This window comes from Scyliorhinus torazame, chromosome 5 (assembly GCF_047496885.1).
Source record: "Scyliorhinus torazame isolate Kashiwa2021f chromosome 5, sScyTor2.1, whole genome shotgun sequence".
Lineage (NCBI taxonomy): Eukaryota > Metazoa > Chordata > Chondrichthyes > Carcharhiniformes > Scyliorhinidae > Scyliorhinus > Scyliorhinus torazame.
Window position 1 is genome coordinate 4,756,849 of NC_092711.1, and position 11,661 is coordinate 4,768,509.

Here is an 11,661-nt window from a genome sequence, read left to right on the forward strand (position 1 = left end):
CATAGTCATGTAAATAACACGCACACACACAGTCAGGTACATTCACTACACAATATTTATTGTCACGCAGGTACATTTTTTATAAAAGGGGCGATGTCATAATGTACACCAGTATATCATGGTGCAGACACACACGCTGATGGAGGCGCAGTGGGACCAATCAGCAAACACAACACCGCAGCCAATCACCAGTGAGAGCACACGCACTATAAAGACAGGGGACAGGAGAGTTCCCGCTCATTCTAGTAGCAGCCACCTCGGAGCACAGAGCTCACAGCCTGCAACACAGACATTCACCATGTGCTGAGTGCATCGACTGGTTAGGACTAGGCAAGGGGCAACAGTTAAAGCTGGTATTGCATTTACCCCCAGTTCAAGTATGTTAATATAGTTAACCTTTTAATAAAATAGAGTTGCACCACTTCGAGTGTTGGTGACCTGTTTGTGATCCAGAACACCCAACACATCAATGGCAACAGTGCAGAGGGAGCTTTACTCGGTATCTAACCCAGTGGTGTACCTGAATGGACCTCCACCTGTTCCTCTGTAACAGACTCGAGGAGGGGGGCTGAATGGGCCTCCTCCTGTTCCTGTGTAACAGACTCGAGGAGGGGGGGCTGAATGGGCCTCCTCCTGTTTCTGTGTAACAGACTCGAGGAGCTGAATGGACCTCCTCCTGTTCCTGTGTAACAGACTCGAGGAGGGGGACTGAATGGGCCTCCTCCTGTTCCTGTGTAACAGACTCGAGGAGGGGGCTGAATGGGCCTCCTCCTGTTTCTGTGTAACAGACTCGAGGAGCTGAATGGACCTCCTCCTGTTCCTGTGTAACAGACTCGAGGAGGGGGGCTGAATGGACCTCCTCCTGTTCCTGTGTAACAGACTCGAGGAGGGGGCTGAATGGGCCTCCTCCTGTTCCTGTGTAACAGGCTCGAGGAGGGGGGGCTGAATGTGCCTCCTCTTGTTCCTGTGTAGCAGGCTCGAGGAGGGGGGGCTGAATGTGCCTCCTCCTGTTCCTGTGTAACAGACTCGAGGAGTGGGCTGAATGGGCCTCCTCTTGATCCTGTGTAACAGGCTCGAGTAGGGGGGTGAATGGGCCTCCTCCTGTTCCTGTGTAACAGACTCGAGGGGCTGAATGGGCCACCTCCTGTTCCTGTGTAACAGGCTCGAGGAGGGGGGCTGAATGGGCCCCCTCCTGTTCCTGTCTAGCAGACTCGAGGAGCTGAATGGGCCTCTTCCTGTTCCTGTGTAACAGACTCGAGGGACTGAATGGGCCTCCTCCTGTTCCTGTGTAACAGACTCGAGGTGGGGGGGCTGAATGGGCCTCCTCCTGTTCCTGTGTAACAGATTCGAAAAGGGGACTGAATGAGCCTCCTCCTGTTCCTGTGTAACAGACTCATGGGGCTGAATGGGCCTCCTCCTGTTCCTGTGTAACAGGCTCGAGGAGTGGGCTGAATGGGCCTCCTCTTGATCCTGTGTAACAGGCTCGAGTAGGGGGGTGAATGGGCCTCCTCCTGTTCCTGTGTAACAGACTCGAGGGGCTGAATGGGCCCCCTCCTGTTCCTGTCTAGCAGACTCGAGGAGCTGAATGGGCCTCTTCCTGTTCCTGTGTAACAGACTCGAGGGGCTGAATGGGCCTCCTCCTGTTCCTGTGTAACAGACTCGAGGTGGGGGGGCTGAATGGGCCTCCTCCTGTTCCTGTGTAACAGATTCGAAAAGGGGACTGAATGAGCCTCCTCCTGTTCCTGTGTAACAGACTCGAGGGGCTGAATGGGCCTCCTCCTGTTCCTGTGTAACAGGCTCGAGGAGTGGGGGCTGAATGGGCCCCTCCTGTTCCTGTGTAACAGACTCGAGGGGCTGAATGGGCCTCCTGTTCATGTTTAACAGACTCGAGGAGGGGGACTGAATAGGCCTCCTCCTGTTCCTGTGTAACAGACTTGAGGGACTGAATGGGCCTCCTCCTGTTTCTGTTTAACAGACTCGAGGAGGGGGACTGAATGGGCCTCCTCCTGTTCCAGTGTAACAGGCTCGAGGAGCGTGGGGGGCTGAATGGGCCTCCTCCTGTTCCTCTGTAACAGGCTCGAGGGACTGAATGGACCTCCTCCTGTTCCTGTGTAACAGACTCGAGGGGCTGAATGGGCCTCCTCCTGTTCCTGTGTAACAGATTCGAGGGGCGGAATGGGCCTCCTCCTGTTCCTGTGTAACAGACTCGAGGAGGGGGGGCTGAATGGGCCTCCTCCTGTTCCTGTGTAACAGACTCGAGGAGGGGCTGAATGGGCCTCCTCCTGTTCCTGTGTAACAGATTCAAGGAGGGGGGCTGAATGGGCCTCCTCCTGTTCCTGTGTAACAGACTCAAGGAGGGGGGCTGAATGGGCCTCCTCCTGTTCCTGTATAACAGGCTCGAGGGGGGGGGCTGAATGGGCCTCCTCCTGTTCCTGTGTAACAGACTCGAGGAGCGGTCTGAATGGGCCTCCTCCTGTTCCTGTGTAACAGACTCGAGGAGAGGGGGCTGAATGGGCCACCTCCTGTTCCTGTGTAAGAGACTTGTGGAGGGGGTGCTGAATGGGCCTCCTCCTGTTCCTGTGTAACAGACTCGAGGAGCTGAATGGGCCTCCTCCTGTTCCTGTCTAGCATACTCAAGGAGCTGAATGGGCCTCTTCCTGTTCCTGTGTAAAAGACGCGAGGGGCTGAATGGGCCTCCTCCTGTTCCTGTGTAACTGACTCGAGGTGGGGGGGCTGAATGGGCCTCCTCCTGTTCCTATGTAACAGATTCGAAAAGGGGACTGAATGAGCCTCCTCCTGTTCCTGTGTAACAGACTCGAGGGGCTGAATGGGCCTCCTCCTGTTCCTGTGTAACAGGCTCGAGGAGTGGGCTGAATGGGCCTCCTCTTGATCCTGTGTAACAGGCTCGAGTAGGGGGGTGAATGGGCCTCCTCCTGTTCCTGTGTAACAGACTCGAGGGACTGAATGGGCCTCCTCCTGTTCCTGTGTAACAGACTCGAGGAGGGGGGGCTGAATGGGCCTCCTCCTGTTCCTGTGTAACAGACTCGAGGAGGGGGGGCTGAATGGGCCTCCTCCTGTTCCTGTGTAACAGACTCGAGGAGGGGGAATGGGCCTCCTCCTGTTCCTGTGTAACAGACTCGAGGAGGGGGGGCTGAATGGGCCTCCTCCTGTTCCTGTGTAACAGACTCGAGGAGGGGGGGCTGAATGGGCCTCCTCCTGTTCCTGTGTAACAGACTCGAGGAGGGAGGGCTGAATGGGCCTCCTCCTGTTCCTGTGTAACAGACTCGAGGAGGGGGGGCTGAATGGGCCTCCTTTTGTTCCTGTGTAACAGACTCGAGGAGGGGGGGCTGAATGGGCCTCCTCCTGTTCCTGTGTAACAGACTCGAGGAGGGGGAGGGGGCTGAACGGGCCTTCTCTCTAACTCCCGCCTTTGTCTCTCTCACTCCGCAGAAGTCGGATCCGATGGGGAGATCCAGCAGCAGCGCTGACCCGGCCCGCTCCTCTCCGGGCGACCAGTATTCCCGGCACCCCCCGACCAGCAGGAATCGGCTGACCCTGCCGACGGCCCAGCAACCCACCACCCGTCCCGCGAGCCGTGAGCCGCCGGACGGGCAGGCGACGCCGTCGCTACGCTCCGCGCGGCCCCCATCGTGTCGCCCTCCGACCGCTCGCCACCGCATCGCGGAGGGGCGGGGGTGACTCCAGTCCGTGCGCTCCGGTGTCCTCCCACCAGTCCAAAGACGGGCAGGATTGGCCGTGATAAATTGCCCTTGGTTCCCCGAAAGGTTGAAGTGGGGTTCCGGGGACAGAGTGGAGGTGTGGGGCTGCAGTGGGGTGCTCTCTCCAAGGGCTCTCTCTATCTGTGCTCCTCGGTTTAGCCCACCTCCATCACCTCGACTGCTGCGGGGAAAACAACCCCAGCCTCTCCCCATCGCCGAAACGCCCCAGCCCAGGCCTCCGCCCCTCCTCCAGCGCAATCACATCCTTCCTACTAATGTGGCGACGAGAACTGCACTCAGTGCGCTCGCTGCGATCGAACCAGCCCCGTAAACTCCCTGCTCTTATATCCTGTGCCTCGGTTAATAAACCGAGCACTGTGGCTCCCCAGAGCCAGTGTCCCAGGTTCGATTCCCGGCTCGGGTCACTGTCCGCGCGGAGTCTGCACGTCCTCCCCGTGTGTGCGTGGGTTTCCTCCGGGTGCTCCGGTTTCCTCCCACAGTCCAAAGATGTCCAGGTTAGGTGCATTGGCCGTCAAAAATTGTGTCCAAAATTGCCCATCGCGTCCAAAATTGTCCTTAGTGTTGGGTGGGGTTACTGGGTTATGGGGTGGAGATGTGGGCTTGGGTCGGGTGCTCTTTCCAAGAGCTGGTGCAGACTCGATGGGCCGAATGGCCTCCTTCTGCACTGTAACTTCGATGGTAAAGGCAGCTATCGCAGCTGATAACGTAACAATCTTTATTGTGGTCTGCTCAAAGATCCCCTCATCTCCGCCTCACCCTTACCCTGAAACAGGACCACGGAGACGGGATAGTCAGAGGCTTTTCCCCGGGGCAGAGGGGTCAATTACGAGGGGGGGGGGCCATAGGTTTAAGGTGAGAGGGGCAAGGTTTAGAGTAGATGTACGAGGCAAGTTTTTTACACAGAGGGTAGTGGGTGCCTGGAACTCGCTGCCGGAGGAGGTGGTGGAAGCAGGGACGATAGGGACATTTAAGGGGCATCTTGACAAATACATGAATAGGATGGGAATAGAGGGATACGGACCCAGGAAGTGTAGTTTAGTTTAGTCAGGCAGCATGGTCGGCACGGGCTTGGAGGGCCGAAGGGCCTGTTCCTGTGCTGTACATTTCTTTGTTCTATTGGGGTACAGGGGGGATAGGTGCGATGGTCAAACGGGTGGATAAGTAGCAGATGGAATTAACCCTAAAATCGCTCCGCCTCCCTCTCGCTCACTTGATCCCTGCTCCTGTCTCCATGTCTCTCTCTCTCCCTCCAGTTCTCCATCACTCTCCCTCTCTCTCTATGGAAATATATCTCTAATTTCTCTCTCTCTGTCTCCTTTCCACTCTCTGTCTCTACTTCCCTCTCTCAAGGTGTTACACTGGGACGTTCCGATGAACAAAGGGACCTTGGCGTATTTGTCTATCGCTCTCTGAAGGCAGGAGGGCAGGTTAATTGGGTGGTGAAAAAGGCCTACGGGACACTCGCTTTTATAAATAATGATCTTTATAATTGTCACAAGTAGGCTGACGACACTGCAATGAAGTTACTGGGTGTGGTGCATGTGTTCCTGCTACCATTCAGCATTGTGTTGCATCATGTTGATGCCCTTGTGGGCTCCGCCCCCTCGGGGGAGGTATATAGAGCTGCTGCCCTGTAGGCGGCTCTCAGTCTCTCCGCCCTGTGTGAATTGAAATGAAATGCGAATCGCTTATGGTCACAAGTCAGGGCAGCACGGTAGCATAGTGGTTAGCGCAATTGCTTCACAGCTCCAGGGTCCCAGGTTCGATTCCAGCTTGGGTCACTGTCTGTGCGGAGTCTGCACATCCTCCCCGTGTCTGTGTGGGTTTCCTCCGGGTGCTCCGGTTTCCTCCCACTTTCCAAAGATGTGCAGGTTTGGTGGATTGGCCATGATAAATTGCCCATAGTGTCCATAATTGCCCTTAGTGTTGGGTGGGGTTACTGGGTTTTGGGGATAGAGTGGAGGGGTTGACCTTGGGTAGGGTGCTCTTTCCAAGAGCCGGTGCAGACTCGATGGGCCGAATGGCCTCCTTCTGCACTGTAAATTCTCTGAACTATGAACAAGTAGGCTTCAAATGAAGTTACTGTGAAAAGCCCCTAGTCGCCACATTCCGGCGCCTGTTCGGGGAGGCTGTTACGGGGATCGAACCCTGCTGCTGGCCTGCCTTGCTCTGCTTTCAGAGCCAGCGATTTAGCCCAGTGTGCTAAACCAGCCCGGGAATTGATGGCCGCGTCACTGTGAAAAGCCCCTAGTCGCCACATTCCGTCGCCTGTTCGGGTACACCGAGGGACGTCTTTCGGGACTCGTGGGAGGAAACCGGAGCGCCCGGAGGAAACCCGCGCATACACGGGGAGAAACGTGCCGACTCCGCCCAGGCAGTGACCCGAGCCGGGAATCGATCCCGGGACCCTGGCGCTGTGAAGCCCCACTTGTGCTACCGCGCCGCGTAGATTCCGAAAGCAGGGAGGTCGCGTTGGAGTTGGTGCAGAAAATTGGTGGGGCCTCACATCCTTCACGACACAGAGTGTGGGCAGAGAGGGGGCAGATGAAGTTTAGTGCGGAGAAACGTGAAGTGAATCGTTCCGGCGGGAAGGACAGTCAAGTGCAAAGACTACATACCATTGGGGTCAACACAGGGTCTCAGCCACCGTCACTGACTCCACGTCACATGGGCAGGGAAGCTCTTTGCAAAGTAGACATCTCCTCCTCCGCTGTCCCTCTCTCTCTCTCTCTGCCCCCTCCTCCTCCCTCTTGCTTTCCCTGTCTTTCTCTGTCTCTCCCTCTCGTTCTCCACCACTCTCGCTCTCCGTTACATCTCTCTCACTATTCCTCAACGTCTTTTACCCCCTATTCTTCACTCCCTCCCTCCCTCTTTATCTGTCTCTCCATTTCTCCCCCCTTTCACTTTTTTCTCCCTCCCTCTTTCTCTCACTATTTCTCCCTCCTTCTTGCTCTATCTCTCTACTTCTCCATCTCTCTCTATTTCCCTCCCTCTCTTTCTGTCTCTCTCCCTCTCTCTCTCCCTCTCGCTCTCTATCCCCCTCTCTCTCTATCCCTCTCTCTCTCTATCCCTATCGCTCTCTCTCTGTCTCTCTCCTGCCCGATCTCTCGCTCCCTCTCTCCATTTCTCTGTCTCTCTCTCTCTGTCCCTCTCTCTCCCTCTCTCTGTCTCTATCTGTCTCCCTCTGTCTCTCTCTCTCTCTCCCTCTCTGTCTGTCTCTCTCTGTCTCTATCTGTCTCCCTCTGTCTCTCTCTCTCTCTCCCTCTCTGTCTGTCTCTCTCTAACCCTCTCGCTATCCCTCTCTCTCTATCCACTTCTCTCTCTGTCTGTCTTTCTCTATCCCTCCCTCTGTCTGTCTCTCTCTCTATCTCTCTCACTCTGTCTCCCTCTCTCTCTATCCCTCCCTCTCTATCCCTCTCTCTCTGTCTCTCTCTCACTCTCTCTCTCTCTCTCTCTAACTATCCCACCCTCTATCTCTATCCCTCTCTCTCTCTCTCTGTCTCTCTCTCTCTCTCTCCCTCTCACTGTCTCTCTCTCTCTATCTCTCTCTCTCTTTCCCTCTCTCTATCCCTCCCTCTCTCTCGCTCTCTCTATCCCTCTCTCTCTCTCTGTCTCTCTCTCCCTCTCTCTCTGTCCCTCTCTCTCCCTCTCGCTCTGTCCCTCTCTGTCTCTCTGTCTGTCTCTCTATATCCCTCCCTCTCTCTCTCTCTCTCTGTCCCTCTCTCCCCCTCTCTCACTCTCTGTCTCCCTGTCTCTCTCTCTCTCACACACTCTCTATTCCTCTCTCACTCTCTATCTCTCCCTTTATCTCTATCCCTCTCTCTCTCTCACACTATCTGTCTCCCTCTCTCCCTCTCTCTCTCTCTCTCTCTCTCTGTCTTTCTCTCTCGGTCTCTGTCTCTCTCTCTCTCTCTCTCTGTCTCTCACTCTCTCTCTCTCTCTCTCTCTGTCCCTCTCTCTCCCTCTGTCTCTCTATCTGTCTCTCTCTCTCTATCCCTCTCTCTCTCACATTCTCTATCCCTCCCCCTCTCTCTCTCACACACTCAATTCCTCTCTCACTCTCTCTATCCCTCTCTCTCTCTCTCTCTCACACACACACTCTCTATCCCTCTCTCACTCTCTATCTCTCCCTTTATCTCTCTCTCTACCTCTATCCCTCTCTCTCTCTCACACTGTCTGTCTCCCTCTCTCCCTCTCTCTCTCTCTCTCTCTCTGTCTTTCTCTCTCGGTCTCTGTCTCTCTCTCTCTGTCTCTCACTCTCTCTCTCTCTCTCTGTCTCTCTCTCTGTCTCTGTCTCTCTCTGTCTCTCTCTGTCTCACTGTCTCTCTCTCTCACTCTCTCTCTCTGTCTCTCACTCTCTCTCTCTCTGTTTCTCTCTCTGTCTCTGTCTCTCTCTGTCTCTCTCTGTCTCTCTCTCACACTCTCTCTCCCCCTCTCTCCCTCTCCCTCTCTCTCTCTCTCCCTCCCTCTCTCACACTCTCACTATCCCTCTCTCACTCCCTCTCACTCTCTCTATCCCTCTCTCTTTCTCTCCCCCCTCTCTCACACTCCCTCTCTCTCACTCCCTCTCTCCCTCTGTCTCTCTGACTCTCTATCTGTCTCCCTCTCTCTCTGTCTCTCTATCATTTTCTCTGTCTCTTTCCCTCTCTCTCTGTCTCTCTCTAACCCTCTCTCTCTATCCCCCTCTCTCTCTATCCCCCTCTCTCTCTATCCCTCTCTCTCTGTCTTTCTTTCTCTATCCCTCTCTGTGTACCTCTATCCCTCTCTCTCTCCCTCTCTCTCTCTCTGTCTCCCTCTGTGACTCTCTCTGTCTCTCTCACTCTCTCTCTCACTATCCCTCCCCCTCTCTCTCCCTCCCTCTCTCTCTATCCCTCTCACTGTCTCTCTCTCTCTATCCCCCTCTCTCTCTCTTTCCCTCTCTATCCCTCCCTCTCTCTCCCTCTCACACTCCTTCCATCTCTCTCCCTCCCTCTATCCTTCCCTCTCTCTATCCCTCCCTCTCTCTCTCTCTATCCCTCTCCCGCTCTCTCGGTCTCTCTCTCCCCCTCTCTCTGTCCCTCTCTCTCAATCTGTCTCTCTGTATCCCTCTCTCTGTCTCTCTCTCATCTCCCTCTCTCTATCCCTCCCTCTCTCTTTCTCTCTCTCTATCCCTCCCTCTCTCCCCCCTCTCTCTATCCCTCCCTCTCTCTCCCCCTCTCTCTATCCCTCCCTCTCTCTCTCCCTCCCTCTCTCTCTCTATCCCTCTCTCACTGTCTCTCTGTCTCTGTCTCTCTCGATCTCTCTATCCCCCTCTCTCTGTCTGTCTCTCTGTCTTTCTCTCTCCCTGCCTCTCACTATCCCTCCTCTCTCTCCCTCCCTCTCTCTCTGTCTCAATCTCTCTCTGTCTTAGCCTCTCTCTCTCTCACACACTCTCTCTATCCCTCCCCTTCTCTCTATCACTCCCTCTCTCTCTGGCTCTCTTTCTCGGTCTCTCTCTTTCTCTATCTATCTCTGTCTCTCTCTCTCTCTCGCTCTCTCTGTCTCTCTCTCTCACTCTCTCTATCCTTCTCTCTGTCTATTTATCCCTCTCTCTCTCTCTATCCTTCTCTCACTCTCCTTCCCTCTCTCTCTCTCTGTCCCTCCCTCTCTCACACTCTGTCTCCCTCCCTCTTTCCCTCTCTCCCTCCCCCTCTATTTCCCTCTCTCTATCCCCCTATCTCTCTATCCCACTCTCTCCCTCTCTCTATCCCTCTCTCTCTCTCACACACACTCTCTATCCCTCTCTCTCTCTCCCTCTCTATGCATCTCTCTGTCTCTCTCTCCCCCTCTCTCCCATCTCTCTCTCCCTCTCTATCCCTCTCCCTCTCTCTCCCTCTTTATCTCTCTCTCACTCTATATCTGTCTGTCTATCTCTCTCTCTCTCTCTCTCTCCCTCTCTATCCATCTCTTTATCCCTCTCCCTCTCTCTCCCTCTTTATCTCTCTCTCCATCTGTCTGTCTCTCTCTCTCTCTCTCTGTCTCTCTCTCTCCCTCTCTATCTCTCTATCTCTCTCTCTGTTTCTCTCTCTATCTCTCTCTCTGTCTGTCTCTCTCTGTCTATCTCTCTCTGTCCATCTCTCTCACTCTCTCTATCCCTCTCTCTCTCTATCCCTCTCTCTCTCACCCTCTCTCTCTCTATCTCTCTCTCTCTCCCTCCCTCACACTCTCTCCCTCCCTCTCTCATACTCTCCCTCTGTTCCTCTCTCTTTCCCTCGCTCTTTCCCTCTCTCTTTCCCTCTCTCTCTCTCTCTCTATCCGTGTCTCTCTCTCTCTCTCTCTCTATTCCTCTCGCTCTCCCTCTCTCCCTCCCTCTCCCACACTCTCCCCCTCCCTCTCTCACACTCGCACACACTCTCTCCCCCCTCCCTCTCCGTCCCTCTCTCTCTCTATCCCTCTCTCACAATCTCTCTCCCCCTCCCTCTCACACACTCTCTCTCTCCCTCCCTCTCTCACACTCTCACTATCGCTCTCTCAATCTCTCTCACTCTCTCTATCCCTCTCTCTTTCTCTCCCCCCTCTCTCACACTCCCTCTCTCTCTCCCTCTCTCTCACACTCCCTCTCTCCCCCCTCTCTCTCACTCTCCCTCTCTCTCTCTCCCTCTCTGTGACACTCCCTCTCTCCCCCCTCTCTCTCACACTCCCTCCCTCTCTCCCTCCCTCACTCCCTCTCTCTCCCTCTCTCCCACACTCCCTCCCTCTCTCTCTCTCTCACACTCCCTCTCTCTCTCTCCCTCTCTCCCACACTCCCTCTCTCTCGCCCTCTCTCTCACACTCCCTCTCTCTCCCTCTCTCTCTCACACTCCCTCTCCCTCTCTCTCCCTCTCTCTCACACTCCCTCTCCCTCTCTCTCCCTCTGTCACACTCCCTCCCTCTCTCTCTCTCACACTCCCTCTCCCTCTCTGTCACACTCCCCCCTCCCTCTCTCCCTCTCTCACACTCCCTCTCTCTCTCTCTCTCTCTCCCTCTCTCTCACACTCCCTCTCCCTCTCTCCCCCTCTCTCTCTCACTCCCTCTCCCTCTCTCTCCCTCTCTGTCACACTCCCTCTCTCTCTCTCTCCCTCCCTCTCTCTCACTCCCTCTCCCTCTCTCAACCTCCCTCCCTCCCTCTCGCTCTCTCTCCCTCTCTGTCACACTCCCTCCCTCCCTCTCTCTCTCTCCATCTCTCTCTCTCCCGCTCTCTCACACTCCCCTCTCTCTCTCTCCCTCTCTCTCTCTCTCCCTCTCCCTCACACTCCCTCTCTCCCCCTCTCTTTCTCTCACACTCCCTCACTCTCTCTCCCTCTCTCTCACACTCCCTCTCCCTCTCTCTCCCTCTCACTCACACTCCCTCTCCCTCTCTGTCACACTCCCTCCCTCTCTCTCTCTCTCACACTCCCTCTCCCTCTTTGTCACACTCCCTCCCTCCCTCTCTCTCTCTCTCCCCCTCTCTCTCACACTCCCTCTCCCTCTCTCTCACACTCCCTCTCCCTCTCTCTCCCTCTCTGTCACACTCCCTCCCTCCCTCCCTCTCTCTCTCTCCCTCTCTCACACTCCCTCTCTCTCTCTTTCTCCCTCTCTCTCTCTCACACTCCCTCTCTTTCTCTCCCTCTCTCTCACACTCCCTCTCTCTCTCCCTCTCTCTCACACTCCCTCTCTCCCTCTCTCTCTCTCTCACACACCCTCTCTCTCTCTCTCCCTCTCTCTCACACTCCCTCTCTCTCTCTCCCTCTCTCACATTCCTCTCTCTCTCCCTCTCTCTCTCACACTCCCTCTCTCTCTCTCCCTCTCTCTCACACTCCTCTCTCTCCCCTCTCTCTCTCTCTCACACACCCTCTCTCTCTCTCCCTCTCCCTCTCCCTCTCTCCTCTCTCTCTCCTCTCTCTCCCTCTCCCTCTCCCTCTCCTCTCTCTCCCTCTCTGTCACA

At 55.4% G+C, this 11,661-nt stretch overlaps 1 long non-coding RNA gene across 1 annotated transcript in view; it reads right to left on the minus strand.

Annotated features, from left to right (window-relative positions):
* LOC140418149 (uncharacterized) overlaps positions 1-743 on the minus strand; it is a 1,069,702-nt gene extending 1,068,959 nt beyond the window's left edge. Inside the window, exon 1 of the long non-coding RNA XR_011944805.1 lies at positions 537-743. This is a non-coding gene — a long non-coding RNA (uncharacterized lncRNA). The remainder of the gene's footprint in view (positions 1-536) is intronic.
* Between the last annotated feature and the right edge of the window lie 10,918 nt (positions 744-11,661).